The following is a 26,409-nucleotide window of genomic DNA, read 5'->3' on the forward strand; positions in this document are numbered from 1 at the left end:
CTGTTTCTTCCATCCAGGCCAGGAGTATTGCAGATCCTCTGCTTGGAGTCTGTTTCCGAGGGATCACCTGATTAGGCCAGGCCCACCCACTTCAGTCTCCTCGTTGAGTCCCACAAAGTCAGTTGATTAGGGACCTCAATCATATTCCTTCACTTTTGCCAAGTCCTACATCTCAGGCCCCCCTCACACACACACACATCCTCAAGAGGAGAGGATCACACAAAGATGTGGGTACCAGGAGGTGGGAGCCATGGAGGCTATCTTGGAATCCTGCCTATAACAGATGCCTTTTTGTGGCAGGACCTGGGAGCCTAAATAGGATTTGGAAAATAGGTTTCTCTGGACAGCCCTTGCCTCCCTACACCCAGTAGACCCTAGTGACATCCTTCTTCCGTGATCCTAGCTACCAGGTCAGCTCTCCCCTCCCCCCAGCCCCATTCAGTCCAGCCAGGTCTTACAGCGGAAAGTGTTCTCTTATTGGTTGGACGTTATCACTCCACTGCTGTCCGTGTAGTCCTTCCTTCTGTCCTTACGCAGAAGGTTCATTGGACCCGAGTCTATGGTCCCTGGGCCAGGCTGCTGGGTCCAGATCGTCACCAGCGGTGACCTACAGTCCTGTTTGCGTTCACAGTGGGGGGTTGGCATTTGTCCAAATCTCAGTTTGAGGCTGGAACATGACGCTAGTGAAATCAGAAGATTTGGTGGTGTTTTTTTAAAAAAGTAAACTTCAGCTTGATGTTTCTTTTTTAATGCTTTTATTCAAAAACTTGGGGTAAAATTCAACAAATTGCATATTAACCGTTTTAAAGTATGTAATTCAGAGGCATTTAGTATATCCAAACACTTTGTTCAACTGGTACCTCTCTCTGGTTCTAGAACTGGTTCATTATTCCCCCCACCAAAACCCCATACCCTTTGTCAGTGCCCCCCAAACCCAACTTCCTTTCCCTGTAGCCTCTACCACTAATCTCCTTTCTGTGTCTAGGGATTCACCTATTCTGGACATTTCCTGTAAACGGGATCACACGATATGTGGCCTTTTGGGTCTGGCTTCGCTCACTGAGCGTCGTGTTTTCAAGGCTTGTCCACGCTGTAGAACTCTGTTCCTTTTCATGGCTGAATCCTGCAGCATTTCATGGCTGGACTGCATCTTGTTTATCCGTTTACCCGTTGCTGAGCATGTAGGTTTTCACGTTTCGGCTCCTGTGAGCCATGCTGCCGTGAGCCCCGGGTGTACAGATGTCTTTGAGAGTGTGGTTCCACTTCTTTCGGGTGTACACACAGAAGTGGTCTGGCCAAGTCACGTGGCCAGTCTATGTTTCGCTTTCTGATCAGCTGCCGTGCTGTTTTCCACCTCCAGGTTTAACCTCTCTTCATTGTCGAGGTCCTCGTTTTAGGTGGTTGTCTCTGCTGCGGCTGAGCAGCCCCGAGAGGTAAAATTACAGCGTCTCCTGTCAGAATTTGTGTTGAGGAAGATGCAGTTTATCCGTGAGAGAGCGCTTGGCACAGCCTCAGTTTGTATCATGAGCGTTTGTAAGACTTGTTTCTGTCTGGCCGGCAGCCTGTTGGGAAAGGTGGGACAGCAGAGGCTCAGCTGGAATACAAGGAGGCGGGGGGGGGGGGGCCCAGAAACCAGTCACCTGAAACACAGGGTCACATGGTCCCAAGGTCACGGAAGGAGGCCCCTGGGGTCCAGAGAGGCCATCAAACCTGTCCTGGTGGCTGGAGATGGGCTTGAAAATCCGTAGGGGCGATTCCTGGTCCTGTTGGGAGTTGCCGTTGGGTGGGGCTGCTGGTGTTCCAGATGGTGGCAGGGATCCCAGGAGTCTCGGAGTTGTTGAGTTGAATCTGCTCCCCAGCTTGAAATGGGCCACGGAGCCGGGAGTAAACGGGGTCTTCTGGGACCCTCCCTCCACCTGCCTGTTCTCCATCACACGTCACCTACCTCTCTCCTGCGTCCTGGCCTCCCTCTCCTCTCCACCCACAAAGTGTTACCCTCATCCCAGCCTGCCTTGGTCTGGGGACAGAACTGGGTGTCCTGAGGTCCAGGGGATGGAACCAATGGCCCATCACCTTATGAAGATTCAAATTCCAGTTAGATCAGGAGCCTTTCTCTCTGGGTTGACTGCACTAATTTCCATCTCTCTTCCAACCCCATTTCCTCACCCTCAACACATACAGTTGTGTCCAGTGGACACATTACGAGATTAGGGATTTTATCAAACACAGTAGTGTGAAAGCGGCTAAGTGACTACTTACACATTATTTTCAGCAAAAAAGAGTGCTCCTGGCCACTGCCCAAGCATTCATTAGGACATGAAGCCTCCTAGGGTACAATGGTGTGTGTGGAATATACGTGGCGCCTAATTATATATTCCATTAGAGCCATTGGAAGAATCAATATGGTGACTCCAGATGGCCTTCTTTAAAGAATTGCATAAATGCCATACATTCCCAGCTACCTTTGAACATAGCTGCCACTGAAGTTTTCAAATGGAATGTCTGTTCCCGTGATTTTTTTCACTTCTGCATCTTTTAAGCTGAATGAACCTTGTGCATAAAGTTATACTTTGAGTATGATTATTTTTTCTTGGTTCCAATAGTGAGCTAAGTTAGAGAGGCTAGTGTCATTTTGACCTGTGATAACTACATAGGAAGGATATTGGAAATCCTTTCTGTGGCCTTTTATATTTTCCTACCAATGTAACAGTTGGTTATTTACCAATTTGCTTGGAATGCTGCCCACAGTTAGTCACTTGTATTCATAGACTTGTTTGTTTTTCAGTAAGACTTTAAGGATTTCCTTCTTCACCAAACCTGTAGTCCCCTATTGCATCAGTGCTGTCCCAGGAGAATTTTCCCTGCAGCACATAATGAACTACATTATCAGCTTCATCATCATCTCTTGCAGGAAACACTTCTGCTTTTCCTGCAAAGATGCTCGGTGCTGCTTCTTCCTGGGATGTTGGAAGAACAAAAATTCATGAAATGAATTTGTCTCCACGTAGTTGAAAACCAAAACGGATAAGCCATTGCTACATTCATAAAAACATGTTTAACAAATAGGGCTCACTGTCTGTTTTCCATGTATTATACGGTAATCATTGAATTTAAGTAAATTTGATTGGAAAGAATTAGCATCCACCCTTGGCAGCCTTTCAGTGATAAAAATATGCCTTGAATTAAAAACTTGGAGAATTCCATGGAAATAATGTTGAAGATACTGCTGTCTTTGGAGATCTTACTAAAAATCATGACTTTGGACCATCCATGAAGCCTAAGAGTATCAGGTACTCATTTAAAACAGGGGCAATGAAAAGTATCGTGCTTGCCCCCCAGAACCCCGTGTACCTTTGAGCCACCATGCCTGCACCGTGTGCAGAGTCTAGAAGCCTCATGAAGCCAGTCGTTGGTAACTCTGGCCCTGAGCCACTGCCCTGGGCCATTCCCCACACTCCGTCCCGTTACACAGTTTACTCTGTGGGTCAAACCCTGTTTGCTTTTCTGTCTTGTTTCTGCCCACACATTGTTGACCTTTCCTGAGACCTTAGCTTCTCTCAGCCGTGCTGGTTCCACATCCTGGTGGGCTGCCGCAGACAGACGCTGGGGAAGGTCCTCCCAAGCGGACGTGTCCCTGCCAGGAACATGAGGAGACAGGTCAGTCACACACACACACGTTCACGTTTAGCAGAAAGAGAGAAAAAGAATAAAACGTAAAAGTCCAACCACCTTATTCAATTTACAGTGGCACACAAGGGCATTCTGTTCTAAATTTACATATATACTTTTTAAATTCAGTCTGTGTTATTTTTCTTTAAATGATGTAACGCCTGTTTACAAATTTTTTGAGGCGTATTTTACGTATTTTGAAATTCACCCACTTGCACCATTCAGTGGTTTGCATTAAATTACCAAGTTGTGCGATCATCACCATAAATCAGTTTTAGAACGTTTTCATCACCCCAGTGAGATCCTTTATGCCCATTTCTTTTCATCCCCACTCCCACCCCGTGCCTGAAGATGTTTTTAAGAAGTCATATTTTTCTCAGTTTCATCATATTTCTTGGAACCCTGTGATTATTGCCCTCGGGGATGTTGACAGTCATCAGATTATATCATTCTGCTACATGACCCTATAATCCTTGTCTTACAAAGTCCCAGAGCTAATCGCTCAAGCATGAGGAAATAAAACTTAGGTGTTCTGTACATCTCCATGCCCCTCACTGCATGGAATGCTTGTCTTTTGTCTGCCTTCACACTAAATCATCTGACCTTCTTCTGCCATTTTCACCGTTTTCTCCTAACTGCTTGAAATTATGGTCATTTCCAAAGGAAAGGTATATGGACCAATACTTAGGTCCTTAAGACTGATTTCCCTTATAAACAAGTCAGTGTCTGTTAATGAGATGATCATTGCTTGTATATCTCAGACTGCTATCATTTGAACAAATGCACAGTTATTTCAAAAGGCACAGCTAATTGTAGGAGTAAGGGAAATGCACTGAATATGGGCAAATTACACAGTTGTAAATAAAATCAAAACTTTAAATCTGGACATGGGAGCATGCTAGGGTATTATTTGGTAAGGATTTTCAAAAGAGGGAAAATACCAAGTGATATAATTTGCAGTTATACAATAGACTCCCAGGCCTGGTCCAGGCAGTGAATAATGAGTTCTTACCTATAGATAATGAAATTGGCACAGAAGCCTGATCTACTGGTGATCTGGGACTTCAGCTCCTGGACATCGGCTGGAAGTCTTGCCCAGCTAAAAGCTTAATATCTGATAAACTCTCTTCTTTCCGGAAACTTTATCCCACAGATAAAATATTGCTCTGAAATTGACTGTGATAAACCAGGAAGAATTGGTTGGTGGAGCGAAGTGATAGAAATCCTCAGAAGGAAGTGACCTCTTTTAAAATCTGTAATAGTAAATGGCCAACGCTTGCCCTGGGGTTTAGAGTCGTTCAGATAAAAATAGATAATATCTCCTCGCCAGGGATTCTGAAAAAGGAATGACTCAAGCATTAAAATGGACTCAGACATGAACGTCTGCCATTGCAATCACAAATCCGTAAACGGTCCAGCGGAGGAGGGAGAAAGCAAGAAATCGGCGTAGCAAAATAGGGTTTCCCTCTAATGAGCCCAGACTTTGAAAGGGAGTATTCGGGAGGTTGGGGAAGGGCAGAGAATCACGAAATGAATGGCTTCAGTTCTCCATCATGTCAGGAAGACCAAAAACCCCAAACAAAATACTCACCTGGTGCTCTAGTTCCCAAGCCTACCTGGGCAATTTCCGTGCCCTTGGACGGGACAGCATGCCCACTGCATCAGACCTAATCCTTAGGAAGGTAAAAATCCGTTTAAACAGCACCTGTATTTTCAAAGTTCTGAAGCCGTACCGGCGGACGTCGCGGAGCCCCACCTGGAGTCGGCCCTATTCGCTTTATGTATCTGACTCCAGATGGTGCTGATACGTTTCTTGGAGACCATCGCGTGGAAATGCTCACCTGGTCCACTGCACAATGTTGACTCACATCCTGGGCTGTGCCTTCGGGATTGCTTGTTGTTTGATCTACTCACACGAGCTAAGACCCCTTTTGCATTACCCGGCGTTTTAGATCCAAACCCCTCCTGGGATTCCCCCAAAGTCGCAGCCTCACAGACTCTCATGGGTAGCAGGAAACTTTGCTACCTCTGAAACTCTGAAAAGTCTACACAAACAGGCAAACTAACTAATTGACTGGCCAGCCAATGGGTGTTGACAAATTGGACTCAACTCTCTCCCTTTAATCCTTAGACTTGCCCTAGATTTTAGGCTGCCTCAGTGATCCCTTCTGGCTTCCCAAAGCCACCTTCTTAATCAATACTCTTTATCCCATCAGGTCCCCGTCACAGACTTTCATCTCTACCTCTATCTAACTGGCTTGGCGTCTCCTGGATCTTCTTTCCCAAGGTCACCTTTGACCGTCTTACTGCCAGTTCCAGTATCTTTTCCTTTACGATGATTCCCGCTTCTGGTTCTTTGCATACCTTTCAGCATGCTCTTTCTGAGCTGCTTTCACTGGTTCTTTTTCCCACCTCTGCCCCTGGAAGTTTCAGTTTACTCACGCTTATGTCTTATGCCCTTTTTTTCTTCTGTTTCCCCTCGGTGGGCAATCTCACCCACGGCCATGGCATCAAATGTCATCCTTAGTCCCGTTTCCTAATCCGCTATCCTGTGCTCTGCTTTCTCCCCTCATTCTAGTATCCAGGGAGACAATACTGGTATCATGAGTGATGGTAGGTACCGTTCCAGATACAAAACCTGTATCCCAATCCCACCTTTTCTACATACAAGCTGAGCTGGTAAAAACTTCTGTAAATGTCAGTTTCCCCTTCTGTAAAATGGGAAAGAATAGTAGATGATAGATAATTTAGGTTAATATAGATAATACATATTTACAGTATCAGGATCATAGGTAATATATAGTCACAGCATTAGGATAATGCCTAGCACATTGGTAGCCCTTTAGTAATTGATGATGGCGATGATACGTTATTGTCTTTTTCCTGTGACATGAGCTACAAATATTTTCCAAACTAGGCATGTGCAAAATTCAACCTTTAGCTTCTCTTTTCCAAATCTCTGTACCTTCAGTACATCTTGTCCATGTTCTAGAAGCATTCACGTCCATCCCCCCACTCCCTTATCCAGTTAGTCATCCATCTGGCTGGCTTAGTTTCTGAAGCACCTCTCTGACCGACCCCATGGCCACCATCTGCCGATGGTGATCTTAGGAATTTCACTGCAATGCACTATTTGGATGCATCCAATAAGGGGGGCGTTTGGGCACTATCCCCTTTCTGTGGCGAAAGTTCACAATTTTCTTTCCATCTTCCTATCTTGCTTCTCCACTCACCCTCAAATTCTGTACTTACCTGGTCCTTTGTTCTTTTTCTTAGAAACAGTATTCATGTTTATTAAACACATCTTTAAAGTATTATTAAATGTTTAACTTTCGTGAGCTTCAAGGTTTACTTTTCTTCCCAGTTCTGCATAACTGAACTTGCAAATCTGCCAACTCCCACTGAAATGACTCCACTCTGGATTCTAAGGCGTCAATTTCTTGCAGATTTTTCTTTGCTTCTTCTAACATTTCTCCCGTTTCTTCTTGAGAGTGACTGATGAAAACACAGGGAGACCAATCTGATACGGTATCACTAAGCAGTCATCATCTGCAAGCATGATGTTCTCACAAGCATCTTTGAAGTTTTGGAGTTGTTTCTTTCTTCACTTCTGTTTCTTCCTTCAGCTCTGTGATTCTACTTATATTCTGTGCAAATTTTTTTTTTTTTTTAATCTCCTGTTGCTCCTCAAAGTCACATTGATGTCTTCTGCACCTGCCCTTTTTATGGTGGCCGCCATCTTGGGTGGTTCTTTGTTCTTTAACTTCATCTCCATTCCATCCAGAATGTTCCTTGAAAGTGGATGTTGTGTTGGCACTTTAGAACCATTTCCATGTTTCCTGGCAACTCCCTGACCAATCTAGTCCCAAAGGCACTCATCCTTGGCCCTTTGGCCAATATCCCATTGATACCAAGATTTCACATTGTCCCTGAAGCACTTGAAAGGATTTTATATCCTGGGGTGATGTCCATGGTAAGAGCCAGGATGCCAGGGATGCCTTTTGTACCAAGTGGAAGAAGGTGAGGGTGGAAACCCAGGCAGCATGTTTTTGGAGCAGAGCATAAATGGAAGTTGAAAATCTGTCAACAGATTCCCTTAGAGTGCATCCCTTCCCCACATACCCATGCCCCCGCAAGTCTTTGTGTCTTCCTAGGAGCCGGTGAGCCCCAGTTGGAAGACTCGTGACCTGGGTTATTGGATTCACCTCCTCCCCGGTCTCATTTTCTGCAAAACTTCATTCGATCAAAATCTACCCATTTTGCCTCTGTGAGAGTAATTTGCTCACAATGTGTCTCCATTTTCTTTGAAAACCTACCTAGTCTGAGTTTGGAAGAAACTCTTGCTTTTGGCCTTTGGATGCTTCCAAAATCTGTTTCCATTTGACTCAGTGAGCCTCACCTTTCACATCGCCTCCGTAAACATTCCATTGCAGGGAGGCCGGCTAGTTTTCTGTGGGCATATCACTTAGCTATTTCTGTGTTCAGCTCATTAATAGCCAGTTGCGTTGCTTGCTAAAATGAAATTATTATAGAAATAATAATATTTATGTGTCCCCTAACAAATAGTGTGAACATTAACTTTTCCTGCCGCCTCATCCCGCATTGATTTTACACAGCAGAAACTTTTTTCCTCAGGTCACTGTACTTGGGACAGTTCAGGGACATCTGATAGATCAGAGAGAGATGGAGGGTTACTGTGCAGTAAACACATTCCTTCTGTCGACATAAAACACTGATACAAAATCAGAATGTTCATTATCGTGCGGCATTAGCAAAAAAATTAAGTTTTGCCCTTTCAATTTTTTAATACCCACAAGAGCTTCAACGCTGAGAGGCAGTAATTCTGTTCAGTGATGTAGCGCTTTTAAACTGAGCTTAAATGGGGGGGAGAACTGTTTTGCTGTCGGCACAAAGAAGGGAATCGCAGCTCCCACCAGGCTCTCCTACCCTGCGTGCTCCCTGCAAGTGCCGAGTGCCACAGAGACATCACTTGGTTACGTGACCCCAGTTCATCAGTTTTCCTCCGGCTGTTGCCTCTGGTCCTATTCTCTTGAGATAAAACTTTCTGCTTTCTTGACCGACTTCTCAAGAAGGTCATAGTTAGCTTTCTCAAGTCCTTGACCTCTGGTTTTCTCTCTGTTCACTAGATCTGTCTGAATGGTGTTGTGACCTCTTTGGTTTCTAAAACCAACTGGGGGTGAAACACCAGGCAACGGCATTGTTCACGCTTGTGAAAGTCATTTCCTAGCAAGCGCCGGCACCTGATATGAGTTGCCCTCTGCTGCCACGGTTGGCCATATGTCAACGGGTAGGAATATTCACCCTGTGGGGAAGCAAGTGATGCCACGTGGGTAGCCAAAACGGGGTCTGGAAGGAGACCTGGGAGTCTGCTGCAGTGTCAGCTGCCTTCCTGTGTGACCCTTGGGTCAGGCACTCACCTTTCCCGGGGCTCCGTCCTCTCACCTGTAGATTGAGGGTCTTTGGATTTTAATTCCTGGACTCTATAGAGTCCGGCCCTTTGGTTTGAGCCAAAACACCCATATTCTGCAGAGTTCCCAGGCTACAATTTGAGATCAAATATCCTGAGCTGTAAAACCAAAACCAGGGGTTAACTTAATGAATGTGACTGCACTTTGGGGTAGGGGGTGGTAATCGAGTATTAGGTCATTTATCAAAGTCTTCCCCTAAGGGAGCTGGCACATTCCATAAATCCCCCCAGCTACCCTAGATTAATAATTTTACACTGAAAGCAAGTAATCATGAATCTGCCTCTAAATCTCGTCTTTAAATCCACGCTCAAAAGTTGACAGACTGTCCTCCTGAGTCAGACGCCACTTATCAGCCTGTATACGGTCAGGCCACTCAGTATGGCTGTTCTCTTGTTCTCTGTATGTCCCCTGCTTGACCAACCCCTGCTTTGCCTACACCCTGCTCACAGGACCGTGCTTGGCCCCTGCCCCTTAGGCCAGAGCTGCCCCACCTGTTAGTTTATTAAAGGGAGACATCTGCCCTCGTGATGATTGCTAACCTGAGGGGCTGTGGGCTGCTAGTTTCCCTGGTAACGGATGAGCCCACCTGATGTTTATCCCCCCTATAAATGGTAGCCTCCTTCTCCCCCGCCGGTTGCGGAGATTGTTGCCATGTCCTGTGTGTTCTCTGCTGTACACAGCGGGGGTGTTGATCCAGGACCCTTTGCTTCTGACGTGTAAGTTTCCCCATCCAGTAAACCATCGGTGCCGCTGTCGCGCTTTCTTCCGTCTCGCAGCTGGGTAGCGACAAAGCTTGCGGGGTGCAGCCCCATAGCCCGTGACTGGCAAGGAAAGCCCAAAGCTGGCGCTTCTCACTCATGGCCTGCTTCTCAATGCCCTAACTCAAGCCCATCTCTGTAGAGAAAGGCAGCTGTAGCGTCCACTAAGGAACCCTTCATGGTTTAGTTGGCAGGGCCAGTATATCTGCCAACCCAAGGGTGTGGGACTCTATTCCATGGGCAGACAACAAAACAGAAGTGGTGTTGGCCATCGATGCTTTGAAAATTCTACACACATCAGTTCAGTAAGTTATCACGGTTAGCATAAAATGTTAAGACTTTGAAGACTGGTCTGCCAGCTGCCGGGTCCCAAGGTAAAGTGAAGCCCCATTTCACAATGAAGCGGTCATCGTGAAAATGCCAATTAATATGGTGAGGTCATGCCAAGAACGGTTAAGGGTGAGGAATATGAGGGATGCTGTTTGAGGGAACCATGACCTTCCCTGAGGTGTTGACATAAACACCCCAAGGACGTGTCCTGAGCAAGAACGGGACTCTGCCAGGCCCACTGGAGTGTAAGGATACAGGTGTCTGACCTGTGGCCATCGGCCATTGGTGGAGTGCCCAGCCCACCACCTGACTGTCACCGTCAGACACCTGGCAAAACGCGAGCACACCCGGACATCATGGCACATTCAGGCTGTTTACTGACTTACCGCTGGCCTTGCAAGTCCAAGGCCATTTTGGGAACCTCGTTGTCATGGCCGAGATGAAGTTTGTTTGTCCTATGAGTTGGTGCTATGTGGATGGCCTTTTAAAAAAAGGTTATAGTTTATACTTTGTTTCTGTTTCCTAAGGCTCTACCCAACTTTTTGTTACAAATTTTCCCCCCACCTAAATCTCACGTGAACGAATGATCGTCTTTATATCCTTCATAATTGATCATAGATTCAGTAATTGAAGGGCTTACAGATGATCATAGATTCAATAATTGAAGTGTATACAGTTGATGATAGTTGATAATTAAAGAGTTTACAGATGATCATAGATTCCATAGTTGAAAGGTTTACAGATGATCATAGATTCCATGGTGGAAGGGTTTACAGAGGATCATAGATTCCATAGTTGAAAGGTTTACAGATGATCATAGATTCCATGGTGGAAGGGTTTACAGATGATCACAGATTGTGCAGTTGAAGGGTTTACGGATAATGATCATAGATTCAATAGTTGATGGGTTTACAGATGATGATGATAGATTCAATAGTTGTCAGCATTTTTCCATATAGACTTTATCCATCCAAAATCGATGGCCGTCTTATAGTGTCTTTGATGAAGCAGGTACTCAGCAGTTCCTCCCACAGTGGGTGCCAGAGTCCTTCAGAATCTAGAGGAAGAGAAGCAACGTGAAGCTCGTGTACAGGTGTGTGCTTTAGGTGTTGGCTCAGTGTTAATAATGTGCCCTAAAGTGCCCGGAGCTGGGCTCCCCCTGAACCCCAGAGGATGGATGTTCCTTATCGTGGAGTGACTATAACTTGCTGCTACCACCAGGTGTCCGTTATAGCTTTTGAACCAATGTATCTGACTAGACTTGGAAATGGAATCTAGCATTAGCTCAGAACTTTGACCCGCCCCCCAGGTCCTTTTACCTGTAACCAGGGGAAATAGTCTTTTCACAAACACAGCCTGTTACAGGTGGGATGGGTAGGAAAGTGCTTTGAACAACAGTGAATGCCTATGGAATGTGTAAGCGTCCTGGGGTTGCTTTACGGATGCTGGTTTAAGACAGGATACAAATGAGGAAATTTGGGACAACCTGCAGATAGGAGAAAGGTGGGTGAGTTCTGGATCAGCTCTAGCTTTCCTCCATTTCTCCCTCCCTGTATTCTAGGAGGTGGGTACCCTGGGGGTACCCATCCATTGTTGGAGAAGGCTGCTTGTTCTGGGTTGAAGAGTGATAACCTCTCCCCACCCCGCTGCTGCCAATCAGTTATTGGCAGAACCTTGGAATGTGACCTTATTTGGAAATAGGGTCACTGAGGATGTACATAGTAAAGATGAGATCCCACAGGAGTCAGGTGGGCCCCTGATCCAGTGCGGCTGTGTCCTTATAAAGAGACTCATAGAGCCTTGCAGAGGGAGAATGATGGGAAGATACATGGCGAGAACGCCACGTGCTGATGCAGACAGAACTTACAGTGGCGGGTCTACAAGCCCAGGAACACCAAGGATTGCTGGCAACTGTAGACAAGCTGTATATCTTACTCAATTTGTTTTCACATTTACAGTTTTTATAGAGGTTGCTAATTATAATAGTTTCCCACAGCTCTGTATTTCCAGTTCTTTTTTTTTTTTTTTTTTTTGGCCACGCCTCGAAGCTTGTGGGATCTTAGTGCCCCCGCCAGGGATCGAACCTGCGCCCTCGGTGGTGGAAGCTCAGAGTCCTAACTACTGGACCACCAAGGACTCCCTCTTCATTTCCAGTTCTGTGTTAAACTTCTGACTTCCCCAAGACTCTTCCTAGTTCCCCAGGAGAAACCTTCAGAACTTGTCGTACAACTAATTTAGGACATAAATGCAGCAAACATTTAGTGAGATCCCCCCTCTGTCTGCTGCTACACACAGCCTTTTGGACAATGGGAAATACAAAGAAGATGTGGCCTCCATGGGGAGAATGGTTCAGTTGATTTAGGGAGAGAACATGTAAATGTCCTCAAAAATGGAGACTCAGGGGCAAAATCGTTCACCCAAGATCGTCCAAGTTATTCAACAGGAGCCTCCCTGTGCTTGATTCCATAGTTAAAGTTTTTACTAGGATAGCACACAGAATAGGTTATAGGAGATATTAATTGCATCACCAGTACGCAGTTTTGCAAATGGAGATGTTTTCTTTCTGTAGCACATGAGTGAAAATAATTATGTGATCCTGATAGCCTTCCATTTTTTGAAGTATCAGATGACCAACTGACCCTTTGAAAATTACAATATTCTTAGAATATAATGAAGACAGTAACAACCTCCAGAGCAAACCAGAAAATGGCCTGAGTAAAATGAAGACAACACAAATTAAATTTGTTGGCAAATTGGAAACTGTCCCCACCCATGGCAAGAAAAAGACAATTCTGTGGTTGCAATTCTTTCCCCTCATTGGGTCAACATTATTCTGTTTAGCTGATTTATGGAATTTGTTTTGTGTCATAAGTTCATACTCGGCCCCATTTCAGGCATAAATGCCACTTGGCAGTTGGATTCAAGTACGAAAAATCCTAACATTTTTGACTGTGGATTTGAAATCATCCCAGCCTCCCAGCAGCATAATTGAGTCTCCACCATGGGAAACAGGGAAATACCACGTGACTTTTGTTGCTTTGGAAAGGGCTTCTGTGAATTAGGAGTGCAGCTGTCTAATTTGGTCTGATTCCAGATGTGGTTGATATATAGTGACATCTTGGCACTCACTCTGATTAAATTCCCAGGATTTCCACCGTTGAATATCGATACACAATTTCTTATCTGAAGTCCTTGGAGCCAGGACTCCAAGGACTGGAGCTTGGAATTGAGTTATGCATGCTTTAGAAAGTTAACAAGTGCCTTTTCCGTAGCTCATAGGACCCCCTCAGCAGGTGGTGGCAGCACTCTGTAATCAAACGTGTTAATATTCCTGCAGAAAAATGTATGACTATTGCTCCCAGTGGGATACATGACAACTGCTCTAATAGTTACATTGTATTCATATACAGGTAAATTAAATTGTATGAGGATAGACCATCAACACCCTGGGTACTTCCTGTCTCTAAGGAAAGCATGAGATGTAGCCAAGTCAAAACAAGAAGTAGCTGTACACATACCGGTAACATATGTCCATGATCTCTGGATGCTCGAGTACCTTTGCGATGGGGTGCTTTAGAGTCAGCATAGCTCTCTTATCATGTACTATTTGGCCAAGTGGTGATGGTTAGGGAACAAGGGTCTACAGGGGCCAAATGGTCATGTGAAAATCGACCCTCTCAAAGACTTCTTTTATTACGGTCTGTCTTGTCAATCTAGTGTCCTTTCTGAGTGGTCTCTCTTGTGGAGCGAATTTGCCATAATCTCTGGTTCCTGAGGCCAAGAATTAACAGATCACAAATCTTAGGCATATCTGGGTCAGGGGTCGGCCAACAGTTTCTGGATAAGCCCACATACATGGTAAATATTGTTGGCTTTGCAGATCATATGGTCAGCTGCGCAGTGACGGCAAAAGCAGTCATAGACGGTACATAAATGAACGTGCACGACTGTTTATTTACAAAAACAGGTAGTGGGCTGCTTTGACCCAGGGGTCATAGTCTGCCAACCCCTGTTCTACGTGATTTTTTTTTTTCACTGTAGTTCACAATTCTTTGATCATGACCACCACTGTTAACTTTGCACTTATCAGTATACAACCAACGTAGAGTGGAAGAAACTGTTTATGTGCTCTTCATGGAATACAAAACCCCGTGGTCAGAAGGCCTTATTATAGATGTCATATCCAAGAAGAAATAAGTACCCGAAGCGTTACATTTCACAAGAAGTGTGTGAGAGATCACACTGGAAACTATTATTTTACGGTTTTGTTCTAGCCTGGCTTGTCTACTCTTGGCATGCTGGTTCTTGGACTGCTCGGGGAATATTTCTCAGAAGACCCTTCCTGTGTGGCTGATGAATAGGTGATTTGAGTTCACATTTCCATCGTCTTGGCTGTTTTTTCACGACCGTCGACCTAAGCTTGAAGACCTCTCTCCCACAGCTTGTAAGGGTTTCTCTGGGATCATAGCTTAGTGGCAAGATGGGGCTGTTTTCATCTGTGTGATATGTATTTTCAGGACTAAGGTTCGTATCAGCTTTTGTCTTTCACTGAGCCCCAGGAAATAGATCCTGGGACGAGATCTGCAAACCTATGGCAAACCCATCGGTCGAATTTCATCCACTGACCTTTTCATCCTTTTCATCTGTTTACCGTCTTTCTAGACCATCTTCTTCAAGGAAGGGTCCTCCAAGGCTGACCTTGTCTAATAACCATGCTTCTGGGCTATTGCTAATGACAAATACCTTCCTTCCTTCCTCTCACTGTTACTCACGAGGTGTCTTGACCTCCTTTTGATGTTTTCCCAGTGCAGTTGAGCCTAGTGTTTGATGACAGTGCAACATGACACTAGCAAAGGCACGATACAGCTGAGGCACGAGGGCTGAGACAAGACGGATGCCTCAAGTCGGTTCAGGTTGGGTTTCGCTGCCAAATAAAAAACAAAATTTACAAAAATCTTTCGGTTTCCAGGGCTTTTGGTGTCTCACAATCAAGGACAAGGAATGGTGGGTTCTAACTCCGCCCTTACACCACTGTTGTGATTCTCAGTGTTGTACAACTAAAACCTCTTTTGGAGACGGGATGAGAATGATGAAAAAATGACCAAGTAAATGACAGTTGCGACGATTAGATAAACAGTGGGAAGGGTCATGGAACATGCTTATTGTTAACTCACAAACTAAATCAAAATATAGGTTCCTAATAATAAAGCAGACCTAACCCCTTGATCTTCAATTTTCTTGTTCTGTGGCTATAACTTGGGTTATACATTTCATCTCCAGAGACTTTTATTTTCACACAACTTATCACAGGCATAGTGGAACTACCACTCATAATTGGCCGTGCATGATTGTTGGAACACACTGGGTGTGACACCCCCCCTCCAGCCCCATCCACGTTTTTGCCAATCTCTGGCATCACATCCGGTTTAAAGATGACCAGACCGATAATCTAATGCAGTTTCTCAACCTTGGCACTAGCGATGGTTTGAGACCAGCTCGTTCTTTGCGGTGCGGGACTGGGTTGGATGCGTGTTTGTGGTTGGCTGTGGGAGAGGCTGTTCTGTGCATCATAAGGTCATTAGCAGCAACCCTGGCCTCTCCCCACTGGATGCCAATGGTATCCGCACATTTGCGAGAACGAGAAATGTCTCTAGATATTGTCCAGTGACCCCTGTGGGGCAAGGTCGCCCCGGGTGAGAACACGCCAGTGTTATTTTGAGAAGTGTCCTCTGCCCGTGGGCCATTAGACTTTCCTTTGTGTGTTTTCTTCCTGCAGGTATAGTCCCTGGTGGCAATACCACTGTGAGAGACATTGGGACTTAATCCCATTAGACGTGTTTGTTCCTCTTCATAAAGTATCAAATGCGGGTCAAAGGGCTTCCACGCTGATCTCCTAAAACCTATTTCCTGTCAATAAAAGGTGTGCGCACAAGAAAGGAAAACCGCTGATTTGGATCTTCCCTGCCTCGCAAGCGGAGTCACGCAGGTGTTCAAATCCACGTCCTTAACCATCTTAATCTTGCCAGTTAATATCCTGGTGAGAGGGCAGAAGAGGTGACCATGCCCAGAGATTCCTTCATTCCTGAAGACAGAGGCGAAGGGTCAACACTGATGGCACACCATTCCTTTTTTAAAATTTTTTTTAACTTTTATTAATTTTTATTGGAGTAGAGTTGATTTACAATGTTGTGTTAGTTTCAGGCGGATAGCAAAGTGAATCAGTTATACATATATATCCATTCTTTTTCAGATTCTTTTCCCATACAGGTCATTACAGAGTATTGAGTAGAGTTCCCTGTGCTGTACAGTAGGTCCTTCTTAGTTATCTATTTTATACATAGTAGTGTGTATATGTCAATCCCAAACTCCTAATTTATCAGTTCCCCCCGTGTTTCCCCTTTGGTAAACCATAGATTTGATTTCGAGATCTGCAAATCTGTTCCTGTTTTGTACAAAAGTTCATTCACTTATATCTGGAATCTAATTTAAAAAATGACACAAATGAACTTCTTTTACACCATTTGTTTTCAATAGAACCTAAGATGGAAAGCCATGCCCGAAGATTGATGACAGTTTCAAATGCCATCTCTGGGGGGGAGAATATTTCTGGGGTACTGATTGAACCCAAGAAATTGTTGCTGGGAGCTGAACTTCAATAAAGCAAGACTTACATTGACAAAAATCTATGGAATAGTAATTTTTCTCTATCGTGGCATTCTCTTGTGAATATTATTTACCAAGTGAGATTATGCTTTCTATTTTAAAAGGATAAACAATAGATTTACACATTAATAAATTGCTCCAAGGGACATGCTAGTTTTTGTCTAAATGTCAGCAACTTGAAAAAATATGTATATATATTCTTCGGGTTGAAGGGCGTTGAGTTGGCTTTTTTTGAGCTCATTTTCAATTCGTGGGTGGGGCTCTATACCAGAGATCGAAAAACTTTTTCTGTAAAGGGCCAGATAGTAAAACATTTTCAGCTTTTCAAGCCAAACAATCTTTGTCGCAACTACTCCACTCGGACTTTGTAATATAGGGGCAAACAGGTAATAAGTAAATGAATGGGTGTTCCAGTATTTTTGGACTTTGCTTGTGGACCCTGAAATATGAATTTCATGGACTTTTCATGTGTCACAAAAATGTTCTTTTTTCAACAGTTTAAAAATGTGAAAACATTCTTACTTGGCTTCAAAAACAGATGGGGGCACAGTCCCCTGCCCCGTAGTCTGTGACCCCAGCTCTGTTGGGAAAATATTTAGCGAGAGCTTGCTATGACAAAGAAATAGCCCTGCCCTGTTGACTCTTAGAGCCTGTGGGAAGGACAGATACCAAATAAAAAGAAACCAAATAAATAGACTATTGCAAATAGTGACAACTGCTATCGAGGGGGGAAGAAAAAACAGTGCTAGGATTCATCAACCGTGGGGCAAATGCTTTAGATTGTATAAATCACAGGGGGCTTCTCTGAGGTGGTGGCCACTCAGCTGACACCTGTGGATGAGTAGGAGTTGGGCAGAGCATGGAAAGAAGAAACACGCAGGAGGAGGAATCCCCTAGGCCAGAAAGAGCTCATTTCATTGAAGTCTTTCAGAATGTGGTTATTCAGTGTCTGATTCTTCTTCTTTTGGATGAATTCACAGGATGAGCCTGGTGCACCCTGTTTCTGTCTGCTGAGAGGCACTCACCATCCCCGTTCCTGCTCACGGTGGTCTTGGTAACATAAGATCTGGAAGACAGTCGCCCAAGACCGTCTGAAATTGTTGTCACTGTAAGTACAAGAAACGCGTGCACGGGTACTTTGGCTCTGGAAATATCATGGCCTATTCACAAGACGCTCTCCTTGCCCTGACCGCGTGCATCGTCTGCGTCCTGTGGGTATTTGGTGCCCTTTATAACGGCGTTTCAGGACATTACCATATTGCAGGGGTGACATCAATTTGGAGCTGCCCCAGCTCTCCTTTTCCTGCAGACATGACTTCTCAACAAAAGGTCACTTTGTTAAAGGGGAGGAGGAATGGGGACAAACATTTTTTCCTGGAGAAGAGCTGCCCTGGGCCCATGAGGGCGTGTACACTAGTCAGCAGCGATAATCAGCGTGTCTCAGAGAATTTAGGGGTGGAGTTTTCTAAATGTGTGTTGGCCTCGTCACCCAAGGCACAGCACAAGCTTTCTTCCTGCAGGAAGAGCACCTGCCCCTGGTTCAGGTGAGTGTGTGTGAGTGTGTGTGTGTGTGTGTGTGTGTGTGTGTGTGTGTGTGGGATATTGATGGGGACAGGGTGAAGGAAGCAGCTTTCACAGACCTGGCAGGTGACAGTCCCTGCTATACACCCTCCTCTCAGACAGAGGCTGCATCTTGATGATACTCTGCCATTATGATGTCAGGGGGGCACTGCGGGCCATTCAGTGTCCCCCCGCCCCACAGCAGCAGGCTCGGAGGAACGGGCACGGAAATGCTGTCAGACAAGATATGGTTCGCGTTGGTACGCGAAGGCTCCCAGAGGTGGAACCGTGCGGAGTCAGGGAGACCCAGGCTTTGGATCCCAGCTCCCCACCTGCTGGTCTCGTTCTCAGGAAGCGGATTAACCTTCCTGCGCCCGGGTTTCCTCTGTACAATGGAGATACACAGGACAGGCTCCCAGGGCGGTTATGAAAAGTAAAGGATGCCCTTTGTTTGGGAGAAGTAGGATAAGTACCTGGATAATCCTGCGAGCCAAGGTGATGGGGTGCAGACAGATGTAACCATCTTCACAATGCAGCTTGGGACTCTGGGGTTACCGACGGCAGCCCTTCTCCCGCCGCAGGGCGGTTTTGCCCTCCAGGGGGAGGTTGACAAATTCTGGAGGCATTTTGGGTCTCATAACTTTGGAGGAGCTTGGCTCCTGGCATCCAGGGGGTGGAAGCCAGGGATGCTGTTCAACCATCCCGCAATACACAGACAGCACACAACCGAGTGTTACCCTAGCCTCAAGCGTCACGGGTGCCACGTGGAGAAACCCTGACCCATACAACAAGAGATTTAACTTAATCTTCTCTTTCTTCTTAGAGTGTTCAATGGTCTTTTACTTTGAGGGATTAGAGTTAGAATACATATTAAGGAGAGGAAAAAGACAATCACCTTTTAGGACTTTTTTTTTTTTCTGTTAAATTTAAACCCAGCAGCACAGGGTTCTCATCCTGGAGCAAACATCCACAGCGGCTTAGAGCCGTGGCTTGTGTCCACACTTAACGCTGAGCAGCTTAAGAGATTCATTTTCTATTGTGATTTCTGTAATTTGTTCTTCAAAAGGATCGTGTGTTCCTTTTCTCTTTCAGAAACAAACTTATGGAGGTTTTAAAGAATATTTTCTAAAGTTCTTGTTAATGCAGGAGCTGGCTTTGATTTGTGACCCAGCTTTCAAAGCCTTAAGCACCTGCTAAGTAGAGTCTTATTTTTATTCCTCTGCAAGACGACTGTATACTGCAGGGAAATGCTTCGAGTAATATATTTTTGGGGTTGTTTTAGTCTAGAGGGAGATTGACATTCTTTGGACCCAGCTAGAAGAGCTCAGGAAAAAATGGACAGAGTCAGTAGCTAATTGAAAGGAGGCGGCTGAAAAAGAGTCATGATTCATTCATGATAAATTAATACAGCATGCATTATCCTTTTTTAACAGTCGATGCAAAGGGAGAGTCTTTCAGTGGGGACTAAAATATCTGTTCCTAAATGCCTGATAACAGTATCCATTGTATCTTACCAGCATACAGGCGCCCTCACAGGGTATTTTAATGTACTTCACCATCTGGAGTTTGGGGTTCTTATATATAAAACTTTGCCTTTCCTTAAGTGGATGAAGACTTTAATGATAATCAAGGAAATACTTTGATCTTGTTTCTGGTATTTCTAATTTGTTCCCATCCAAAAAAAAAAAAAAAAAGGTTTAGGGATGTTAAAGGTTTCTTATGAACTAAAAAAAGAAAACAGGAGGAAACCTGCTTTTTATGAGATGCCATTTTCTTTGACGGGACCTGCCAGCAGTCTGTTCCTCACTCTACTCAAATATCTACTAGGATAGTCAGTCATTTTTTTTTTAATCCTTTGATGATGATAAAAACGTTCCTCAAGTGGACTGCAAATCCTTAATTAAGAGTATTTTATGGCAGCAAATTTACCCATGATAATAAGCACATCTGGGGGTCAAGGTAATCCCAAACAAAAAAGTTACAGTGACTATTTTGTGTGTCTCAGAGAAAATGACGGAGAGAAGGTTCGTTAAGAAGTAAATTGGGACATAAAATAGAGCAATCTGCGGGCTGTACTCTTAATTAACCAAGAGACCCCCAATGCTGTCACGTACCTCCTCCTAGGAGGTAACGAGAAGGGCACCAAAAAACCGGTATAATATCCCTGCCAGAAAGGTGCAACCTGAATCTGTACACGAGGAAATAGACAAATACAGAACGTAGTACATTGTCTAAGACACTTGAACCTGGATTCTTCCCCCAAAAGTCAGCGTCATGCAAAACCAAGAAAGGTTGGGAGTGAAGGAATGGTTCCAAATTTCAAAAGACCAAGAAACATAAGGGTATCTGGATCTCGACTGGATCCTGGATTGGAAAAAAGACCCAGGTGGTACAATTATTTGGGGACTGTGTGGGAGGTTTGTTGATGGAATCAGTGTTACTCTTCATAGTTTCCATGGTAGCGAGGTCGGGGGGCGGGGGGGGGGGGAACCATCCTTACTCTAGGAGACCCAGGCCAAACTACTTAGGGGGTGAAGCGCCATCCTGTGTGCAGCTCCCTCTGAAACGTCAGGATACACAAATACGAGTACATGCCTTGTTCTTTTAAAATCTTCTGATGTAGAAGAAATGTATGATGTATGCCTAGGTACCTCTGTGTGTATACACACATGTGTACACATAGAGACAGAAAGCAAGCAAGCAAGTGTGGCAACATGTCAACAGTTAGCCGACCCAAGTGAAGGAGTATACCTGGGTTTGTTTTTATTCTTTCGACTATTTTGTAAGGTTGAGTAGTTTCCAAAAAACGTTTTTTGGGAGAAATACGTATGAAGTTTTATTTTGCTTCTCCTGTTTGAAGAGGTGGCTTAGTTCCATTGATTTTTGTCTTTAAAATTTTGTACAGGGCCAGTCATTAGAGGTATATGTTGTGTGTCCCTGCCTCCAGGGAGCCTCTGCTGACCACGGGGCCCTCCATGTTCTGGTTCCCTTTTGGTGGATCGCCCTATGGTGTGGCTGTAGGTTGTACGCGGCACAGTGTCATCCCCGTGGCTCTAAAGATGACGAATCCATCCCTTTGTACGCGCTAGTTACACAGTAACTGTGGAGGCTGTCGTCTTGCCTTTCCATGTAGCTTCTTTACATACCGTTGAGCACACGGTAGGTTCTTGCCAAGAGGTGCATTCAGAGTGTGTCCGTGACAGTTCCCATGCCCCCTTCCAAACCTTCCCAGCTCCTGCTGTCTCTGACCTGAGGACAGGCTTCACGTGACAGCGGGCTCCGCCCTGAATACAGGTGAGGGGGTCGTGTCGGGATTTATGGGGAGAGGGTTCTGGTACCTTGCCTTCTGTGTTTGTCTTCGCGTGATTTCCCGCAGCACGGTTAACTCCGGTGCTGTGGGTCTGTGGATCTTTGCGTGAGTGCCAGACTCACAAAGCCCATTGGCGTCCTCCCTGGCAAGCGCTGCCTGCCTTCAGAATCGAGAGCAATGCTTTTGTTCAGCGTTTTGAAAGAGGGCATGTGAAAAAAGAGACAAATATCACTTCTTTGTGGCACCTAAAGAAATGATACAGACAGACTTATTTACAAAACAGAAATGGACTCGCAGGCATAGAAAACAAACGTATGGTTACCAGAGGGGAAGGGGTTGGGGGAGGGATAAATTAGGAGGTTGCGATGAACAGATACACACTACTACATATAAAATAGGTAAACAACAAGGACCTGCTGTAGAGCACAGGGAACTATATTCAATATCTTGCACTAACCTGTAATGGAAAAGAATCTGAAAAAGAATGTATATAATGTATCACTGAATCACTTTGCTGTACACTTGAAACTCACACAGCATTGTGAATCAACTATATACCTCAATATAAAAAAAAAAAGAAAGATAGCGTGTGAAAAGACTCAAGGAACAAGGTGTTCCATTTATAAGAAGACATTACAGACACAATGCAGCCAAATGCTTAGTTTGCTACCTTGACGTCCATTCCAGGGAAGACATTGAGAATGTTCAACCGGATATTCAGTGCTTGGCAAACCGTTCCTGTTGGAACCCCGAGGGCTCCGCTGGCTGCTCCTGAGAACCTCCTTGGGCCCCGGGGTGTGGGGAGTGGTCTCAGTTTGTTCCACCCACTTGTAGCAGACCCACGCTGATAGTCATCTCTAGTGGACCTTCTTATGGACAGAGGATTTATAAGTAAAAACAGTGGCCCCTGATTTCCCCACCTGTTCTGTCTTCTAAGCGAGGACAACAGTGAGGCTGGAGCCTGTTCAGTTATTTACATAAAAACGAGCGAGGTCTGTCTGTGGCCTCCCCTGTGTCGTACCCATGCTTTCTTTAGCGGCACTGCTGTCGAGCCACAAGGATTCACAACAACAAAAAGCCTCATGGATTGTCTGGGAAGAGATTGCATTGATAACGCGAAGCTGTCGAATGTAAAAACCCCAAAGGCCCCTTGCATCGGCTTCTTTGCTGTCTCTTGTTTCTCCAGCTGGATGTGGCACACCTTGGGCTGAGCCGGCTTCATCTCCCATGTGTGCAACACACTGGCCTCTGGTGATCAGTCTGCATCCATCAAGGCCTCTCCCACCACCGGGAGCCAGAGGCACCTTCTCAACACCCAGGTCTGATCCTGCCTCTGGCCCTGCTAGAGCTCTCCAGCGGCTTTCCATCGGAAGGAAGGTGGAATTCCAGAACCACGGCTGGAAAGGCCTCTATTATAGGGCTCCTAGCACCCTCCGTGTCCCTCAGGCCCTTCTTGCATCTGCCTCACCCTTGCTTTGTTTTCTTCCTCCTCTGGGCCTCCACACAAGTCAGCCTCTCCTTGCACTGGGCCTCCAGCTAGTGAGGCCCACACCGTGCTCCACACGCTCTGGTCCCGTTGACAGTTTCATACCATTGTGGATGTATTCTCTGTCCAGTACTGATCTGAATCCTGTCTGTTTTTGCAGTTGCTTTGTAAGCTCTATGAGTACAGGAAACATACGACTCTCCCTACGGTAGCCCAGCAATGCAGGGCGCCTTGTACATGTTTAGTAAATAATTGTTGAATACATGAATGAAAAAAATGGTTCCTCTGCTATATTAATACTGATATTAAATGATATTCTTTGGATTTCAGTCACCCAAGAAAGTTACATGCAAAAAAAAAAAGTCTTTCTGATGTGATTTGGCTTCTAACTTACACAATGTAAAAAATGATCTTTATCTCTTCTGTGGGATTTCTCAGTCTTCCTCTTGGCCAAAAGTGATGAAACCTCATACCTGTGAAAGATTGTCTCCCACTCGCCGACCTGGGATTCCGGAGAGGAGCAAAAGTATCTGATTCCTGGCATAAGCAAGTACTTTTTTCTGTATAGACTGAAACAAAATTTTAAACTAAGGTACAGGAATTTCCTGCCATATTCCACTGCATGTATTTTACTCATCTTACTAACAATCATTGAAGTGTAGCAGTTCCAATATTTATACTGCATGTCAGGTGCCCTGTTTATTTTGATTTTTTTTCCTATATGAAGCTCATGTTAAACTTTCCATTTTAGGGGTGAGTTGTACGGAAAGATAGTCTACTGTATTGTTTCAAGTATAAAATACGATCTTATTTGAAGTCAATCAGGAAATAATCTATACAACAGCTTATAATTCTTTGTGTTTCTGTATAAAGTGTTGGAAGGCAGTCATAAAATGTCTGTAGTTAGATTTTTATAATTTTAGGAGTACAGTCTTTGAATTTTAAAATTATAATCAATTGCTGATGAGTGGTTGGTATACTACTGCTTTAACCTACACCATTGTACTTCTTTGTATCTCTGTACTGCCTTAAGTATATCTCTATATTGCTTTAAACTATACTACTTTATTTCTCTCTTTGTATTAAAATCAACTCTGGGTTTGAAGACCTAATGGAGATTTACCAATTTATGTTTTCCTAATCCCCTGCTTTCATGACTTGAAATCTAGGTTCTTTCCTTGAATTTGAAAGTTTTGTTAACTGTACATTAGTCTCTAGTTGTTTGTTTTTTTGCAGTTTGTTTCCATAGCCTGAGGGGGTTTGCTGAGTTGCTTTGAATTGTGTAACATTTCATACCAGATGAATGCAGAGCTAGTTGTTTCTAGTTATGTTTCAAGTTTATTTATTGCTACCGTCTAATATTCAGGGTGGGGTTGATCAAATGCATAGCTAATGTACATTTCCAGTAATGAGTAGATGTCATTTCCTTACTTAGTTACTTGCGGGTTTTGCTTTTTAAAATAAGCATCAGCCAAAAAACATCGACTCCAGAATATATCTTTCAAGGACAATTCTATTTGTTAGAAATAGGAAATTGCCTAATAACGTCCTCACTTTTGGAGACATTATCATACAAATCCAGAAGATAAGTTTGTTAAGCACATTTAATAATACTGAACATCATACTGGTAACTAAAAGTAATTTTGGTTTCCTATTCAGAAACCACACATTTGAAGTGTTAGAGAACTTTGTAACGTTCCGTGATTTTAAAAAAACTACTGGTCTTTAGTTTATTTCAGATATTATTGTAAGTCATCTTCATTAGCAATGTGAAGAATTGGTTTAGTCCCCATTCTCTAGTTTCCTTCTCAATAATTTGAAAATATCATTTAAGTACTATTTTTTTGCTGTAACTCTTTCATAATATTGGAAAGCATTCAGTAGCTAAGATGTAATTCCCTTCAGAAAATTTTGTATCGGGCTTGTAGGAAACTTTGAAATTCTACACAGTAACCTTAGACTCTGAAATCTCGAATCACCTTACAATGTCTGTGACATAAAAAAAGAAGGCTGCAGCTTTCCCAACCTTATTAGTGTAATTACTCTCGTGACAGTTTTATTTCGAGAGGCAGAAGGAGTGGGATGGGACCAGGCTGCATCCTAAAAGCAATGAAGTGAGTTTCCAGCTTCCTCTGTGGTCTTTGGGCATTTGTTGGGTCAAGTGGGAAAGGATGGGCGAGGGACAGAGGGAGGAGACATGATGCATTTGGGGTGTTTCTTTAGTGATGAGAATGAGCCTCCTACAACAAAGTGGATGCCTAGTGCCGTGGTTCACACCTTTCCCCAGCTCTGAGTCTGGGAGTGGGAGCTTCCCTGGGTTCACACCCCCCACGAACTCAAGTCCCAGTAATCGTGCTGCCCATCACACACACCCGCCCATAGCACAGCCCCTCTTGGACTCTCATTTTCCAACCATTTTGCCCCTTTTCCCCTCATCTCCCCCTAAGCCGCCCCACCGTGGAAGCTGTCATTCAACATGTAGTTTGCTTTGCCACCTACAGTTTGAATGCAGCCATACATAAAAACCGTATAATGGTCTCAGACACACACACACAGACCTGTGTTTATACATAGTCGTTTCTGCTTCGGCACCCTTGTGGATTCCGTGTTGAGAATGTTCTCCAAGGGGCATGTTTGCGGTGAAATGATGCGTCAACAGCGAAGATACTCCTTTAAGAATGTTCTCAACATGAAATCCCAAACCCGCTTTGTGTTTTTTCTTAGCCTCTCTCTTTCTCTCTCTCTCACGCACACCCAGACTGTTTTGTTTTTCTTTTCTTTTCTTTTTTTTTTTTTGCAGAGTTAGAGTTAAATGTGTCACTGTGATCACTACAAAGAAAAGCCATCAGGTTCTTTCCCTGTAGGAACAATTTCACTTGACATCCTGTCTCCTTTCTGGCTGTGCTCTGGGAAGGATGGATGTCCTCTTATCATATCCATACTCCTCTTCCCACTGCATGCTTCTCAATAATGATCTACCCATGAGTGGCTGGTTCTTTGTGTATCTGGGGGTCCCCCAAGTGGCTGGCTCTTTGTGGCTTGTGTGTATTGGGGGGATCCCATGACTGGTATTTTATTGCTTGTGTGTATTTTGGGGGGCGGTCCTGCACTGCTTTGGGGCACCGCCCTGGAGGTTTGGTGCA

The 26,409-nt window shown here is 44.5% G+C and overlaps 1 protein-coding gene across 5 annotated transcripts in view; it reads left to right on the plus strand.

The window, feature by feature from the left end:
• LOC309653433 (steryl-sulfatase-like) overlaps positions 1-26,409 on the plus strand; it is a gene marked incomplete at its 3' end in the record, with an annotated part of 633,880 nt that overhangs the window by 32,177 nt on the left and 575,294 nt on the right. For all 5 annotated transcript variants that reach the window (XR_014259158.1, XM_082448100.1, XM_082448102.1 and 2 more), the window contains exon 2: positions 17,890-18,017. The remainder of the gene's footprint in view (positions 1-17,889; positions 18,018-26,409) is intronic.

This window comes from Balaenoptera physalus, assembly GCF_965194825.1.
Source record: "Balaenoptera physalus genome assembly, chromosome: Y".
Lineage (NCBI taxonomy): Eukaryota > Metazoa > Chordata > Mammalia > Artiodactyla > Balaenopteridae > Balaenoptera > Balaenoptera physalus.